Here is a 6,220-nt window from a genome sequence, read left to right as displayed (position 1 = left end):
TCTGGGCGTTAGGTGCAAAGGCAAAAGTGTACACGAGGCCTTAAGGTTACCCGTCTCACAATTTAACTTCCAGCCTTTAGGCAACACGAACAAATACACATAATTTGGCCGGCCCACTTGGGACTCCGATAAAATGAATCTGCTATTAGAATGGCTCCATGTCAGACATTACAATAATATTGGACACACTGTCTGATTATAATGTCAACAAAATAAAAATAAAGTTCCATAAACTACAAAATAAAGTTGTTTCAAAATTACATTTTTGACACAAGATATTATTGTTGTCAGAGATATCTTATTTCGTTCAATGCGTGACAAAAAAGCTCATGTGCGTGAAGGCGTGAAGTAAATCGTTGAGGAGTTCCCACGTCTGGAGCCGTTCCTGTCGTGCTTATCTTAATGCATTGTCACCCAAACTAAACGTGTGAACAAAATTTCAGCTCGATTTCAGACCGATCGAATTGCTTGAAGATGTCTGCCTCAAAATTGAGTTGAGAGAAAGATTCCACTATAAATAAATAAATAAATAAAAAGCTACTTTTGTGGTCATATAAAACTATTTGTACCTCCATCTATAAATAAATAAAATACTTGTACGTCGTCGTGTAAAACTGTATTCTACATCTGTTTCTTACCTGTATATAGGGTAAGACCAGGAACTGCCCTCATTGGATTAGAGCGGTGAGCATAATAGAGTTAATCTGAGACGGTGCGTCTGCTACACGAACATCCCGTAATGCTGAATTAAGGTAATTATGTTATTTACCCCCTTTCGCAAGTAGAACATTAGCCCACAAGTAAATTACGTTTGGTCGGGTAGCTGCGTCGATGATGGAATTAAAAAGTCAATACTAAAACGATATCGTCACTAGTTTTTTCTTCAAAAGTTTTTATTCAGCTTAGAATGATATACGACACTTTTTGATGGCAAAATTTTACTTAAAACTAAGTCAACCACCGACTTACAAAGCACGGGTGAAGAAGAAGCAGCGCAACAAATTTCACAGCTACTTTTCTTCATGGTATATCATACAAAGTGAGAACAGAACAACTTGTTAAGTTTCAGAGAAGAAGTTGTGGCTTGAAACTGCAATTCATGAATTTGAATGTTAGTTGTTCATTTCAACACTTTGACATAGGAAAAAAGTGAACAGTGTGGTCGATAAACCAGCGGGGATGATTCTTTGTGATTTTATTTAAATTTAATATATAAACGATTATTGTTATCCCGTAGCCGGCTACCAGACAGTGAGACAAACCATTATTAAATATTCTAAAAGTAAGAACCAATATACATTTGTTCACAAGACACTATATTAAAACATTTTTATAACAATTCCATGTACTTAACTGAATGAATAGATTACAAGCAAGATTTGTGGTACCGAACTGTTCATTACTTCCTAACCTGAAAGTTAATATCGCGCCAAAAGTTTATATATCTGGACGCAATTAGGTCGACGTTTTCATATAAATCGTAGCTGTCAGATGGGAGATAACAAGTTAATTTGGAACTAGGGGTATACATCAAAATACCGGGATTCTGTTATGGCTCGCTTGAATACTTCTTGATACTTTGGGTAGTCGAAGTCTATCAACGGATATAGCGAATGGACTTGCAAAATTTTAAGTCTTATGTCTTCTCTCTATCGTCTTCGCATGTTCTCGTTTGTAGGTGCCTTAATAAATATAGTTTTCTAATTTTATTATAAGTAAGTGTTTTAACATGATGAACGGCATATGCTCCCGCCCTAAAATAGACCACTCCATACTTTCTCTTATAATATAGTGCGGGGCAACAAAAATTCTTGGCAGCTTGGTCGGTCGTAAAATCAAAGCTGAATCTTCAAAATTATAAGGTTGGTTTTTAAAGGGTATTGAGGCATCACAGACAGCTAAATATGAATCCGAGAGCACGCCCAGGTGAAACTGAATTTAAACATCAAGTTTGTATTAGGTTTTTATACTGTACATACGAGTATATTATTACCTGAAATAAATGGATTTATTGTTTTATAATGCAGGCATAGGTTATTTTTTCTAAGTTCACATTTGAAATTTTTATTAAAATTCGCATATAATCTTGAGTCTATACACACTTAAATTCATACTAATTTAAGATGAACTTTGCCATAATCTTCACCCGTTTATAGCGCAAGTTCCTCAGACTCTTTATTACGACACTTCAATTGTCGTAAAATGATGTTCGCCTCATGAAAATCTTGTAAAGCATCAGTTTTAATTCACACTAAAAATGGTTTTACGATTTAAATCTGGATTTCTTTATATTTTACTGACTTTTATAAGAAATTATATGAAAATCTACTTGTTTGGCTTTGTTTTATGTTTGTATAGTTTAATGATAATTTTTCAAATCAAATCAAATAAATTTATTGTAGTACACAGGTGATGAAAGGTACATATTTAACACGGTGTGTCATTGTGACTTGGCATTTATATATGTACAAAAATTAAATTTACAAATGGATCAAATTAAAAACAGAATACAGACATTGTTACAATTGCTTAATCGTCAAAACAAAAAAATCTCTTCTATAATAGATTTTTATACTGGCTTTATATTTCCTTTTTTTTAAATTTTAATCCGAGGACTTTTTTTTTCAACTAAACACATATTAAATACAATTTAGCTGGCGTTAGTTACATTTCAAAACAAAATGTTAGTTAAATTTAAACTGTAGTACTCAACTATGCATATTACATGACGAATAATAATTACAAATACGAATAAAAATTAGTATTTTTTTTTTCAATAAGTCTCATACTCAGACCGGTAGGACCACGATAAAAAAATATAAACCACTTAATAAACATTAGGAAATATCCTATCGTTTTAATATTACAATATTAATTAGTATACATGCGAAAGAGATATAAAACAGCTCACTCTTACCTTTAATTTCATAGAATTTAGCTTTAGATCTAATTTTTAATAATATTCAAATCCACTTGTAACCACCTATCGAGAACAATTACAAATTAACCAAAACCTATTAAAAATAACAATATAGAAAAAAAAGTTATATCTGAAAATTCATGCTGAAAAAATGGCTATAAAATCTATAATATGACCACTTCCTAAAATCCAGTCCTGAAACCTAACATAACATAACTTGAAACCTAAAATCCAGTCAATACTAAAAGCGAACTAGGACCAACAATACAGGAACAGACCGAACTGAAGCTCAAAACCCGGCTTTGGTCCGAAATGCCGACTAAATATTCCCTCGTCGTTTTTCAAAGTCGCGTGTTGGCGTTACCCGACTTCGAACAAAGCGCTATGTAAATAAGCCGCGAGACTGGCGCGATCTAGCTAACAAAAGCCGTATGTAGTTTCCTTTTTTCAGGATTTTCGTTGTAGGTTTGATTTTTGAAAAATATATAGCATTCTGGAATTTTCCAGCGTTTAGTCGGCTTTTGTAATATAACGAGTGTGTTCTATACTAGAATATGTTGGAGTTACAAACATAACATCGTGCCTGTTACAAGTACCTGCAAGGCAGAGACTATTTCCACGATCCTGACAAATCGCATAATACTCGACGTTCTATTCATACATGCTCATTTAATGATATCCAGATAACTTATCCCATAGGTATATTTGTCTTTATTTTTCACTAGCTTTTGCCCGCGGTTTCGCCCGCGTGAATTTCATAGCAAAATCTCAGTATTTTTTTTATCGCGTACACTGTAAGACTGGTAATCATATATGATTCAAATTCGCATTTTTTCTCATCTTTAGTTCAATGTCCAATCCCGCTTTCGACTATGTAATGTAAAGTAGATATCCTGTACCGTTTCCTACTTATTGTGCCATCATGTTTTTTGCACTGTGTCCCGTCCTGTTTCCCACTACGTGTCTCCTTCCCATTTCCCGATCCTACTCCCACTCCCGCTTTCTGCAACGTGTGCCGTCCCATTTTTCATGACGTTTTATGTCCCGGTTTTTTATTAACCACAAACGTAAATTAAACATTTTTTGTATTTACTATTACTGTTATTTACTACAAAAAGTAAGTGTGCCAATTTTCAGCTTTTTATCTTGAAAATTGTATTAAGTCCCATACAATCCAATTATGAAGGGGTTGAGGGTTAATTTTCAGAAAAATCTGAAACACGTATTCATTACTTTGTTGTAAACAACCAAATTTTCAAGTCACTAACTTCAACGGTGTAGAACTTTCATATTTGCAGATTTCACCCCTTTCACTTCCCTTCGGAGTACAATTTCCAAAAATCCTCTCTTAGTGCTCACCTACACTCACCTATATGCCAAATTTCAGCTTCCCACCCAGCAGTTTCGGGTGTATGTTATCTATCAGTCACTCAGTAACGGAAGAGTTTTATACTGATACATACTGCGCCCATTATATCTATATCAGATTTTAATCGATAAAAACAATTTGTTTATATTCTGTTTACACCTTTCTACAAAATGTTAAAGTAAATCGGCTTCGTGGATTGTTATTTTAATTTTCCTACAGGACCCTCCTCATTTTCCGGAATGAAATATCTATAAGATGTTAACCCGGGATTCCGAGGAATTTTTGATTCATAATTAGGTTTTCAATTATCCTACGGGAACCTGACTATTTACCGGGATGAAATGTATCTAATTTTCCTACAGGAACCTCCTCATTTTCCGGGATGAAATGTCTATAAGATGTTAACCCGAGATTCGGAGGCATTTTTGATTCATAATTAGTTTTTCAATTATCCTACGGAAACCTGAACATTTACCGGGATGAAATGTATCTAAGATGTTAACCCGGTATATCTGGTACCTATATACCAAATTTCAAGCAAATCGATCAAGTAGATTTCGAGTGATGCCCGTTAAGACAGACAGACAAAATTTTCCAAAACTATATTTTCGTCATCTATATCAGTAACAAAGTATATTCCATGAAGAATTTAAAAAAAATATCCAATGTACAAATTTGACCTTTCTTCAATTTTATTATATGTATTGATTTCATTTTAATTATCACATGAAAACAAATCTAAAAACACTGTCGCAAAAATATTTAATTCCACTGTCGTTGTAACACCAAAATCGCTTGGCAACAGAAAGCCGTGTCCCAATTATACGTATTATTAAAATTATACGATACGATTATTGTTTTGGGGGCGAAATCCAAATATATTGACGCGATTGCAGCTGCCAACCAGTTAGTTCCCAACTTGCCGGCTTGGGGTGTGGTACAAACAGAAGCTGAGAGCGAGTACTTGTAGCGAGGATGACTACATAAAAGAAATATAATTATTCTTCTAACGCTATGTTTCATCCAGATAAATCAAAATATATTCACACAGATGAATTCTTCCTTTTAATAAACACATCAGCGTTATTTTTATTATATCAACAAAGGTAAACGAGTATACAGTGGGTAAGCAAACAGGCAACCAGAAACACTCATTCCTTAACACGATATTTTTGTCAATAATATATTTTAGTCTTTCTAAAAATTAAAAAAAATATATTTCTAAACACAATTCTTGAAGAATCCAATGTAGAATGTATTTGTTAACTGCTGAAAGTCAACATTTAGAAGTTATTCTCACAAAGTTTAGCAAAAACAAAATGTATTACATGATTAATTGCTCCATTGAGCACAACAGTGTATAGTTGAAACAAAGGCCATAACACAATGAAGACTATTACTTGGAACTGATATTTAACTAAGTTCACTATAAATTTGTAACAATAAATTTGCTCCCCTTGGACCACAAGGCAACATCTGGACTTCACGTAGGGCCAAATGGTTCAAAATTTAAAGTTTACTGGGACCCGATGTCGTCTACGATCGTATATCCTAGTATTGGCGATTATATTTTGTTATATTGTTATGTTCTAGTCCTAAAGATATGTTTAGGTAAAAAACAAAAAAAAAATTAAGACATCCATTTAGCAAAGGATGCAATAGAATTGAAATCGTATCAATTACGAGTATTCAACTTTTAAAAACTTGTTTAATTCGACTACCTATTAAAACTGTTGTTTTTATTTAATTATTAGATTTTTATTATAATAAATCCTTACCCTTATACATTATATTATAATATAAAGTCATCTGCCGCGTCTTTCTGTGTGTTCTCTATAAACTCAAAAACTATACTGCACGTATTTTCATACAGTTTTCACCAATAGATAGTGTGATTCCTAAGAAAGGTTTAGGTGTACAATTAATTAAGT

This window comes from Plodia interpunctella, chromosome 6 (genome assembly GCF_027563975.2).
Source record: "Plodia interpunctella isolate USDA-ARS_2022_Savannah chromosome 6, ilPloInte3.2, whole genome shotgun sequence".
In the NCBI taxonomy this organism is placed as follows: Eukaryota; Metazoa; Arthropoda; class Insecta; order Lepidoptera; family Pyralidae; genus Plodia; species Plodia interpunctella.
Note: the sequence above shows the minus strand (reverse complement) of the source record.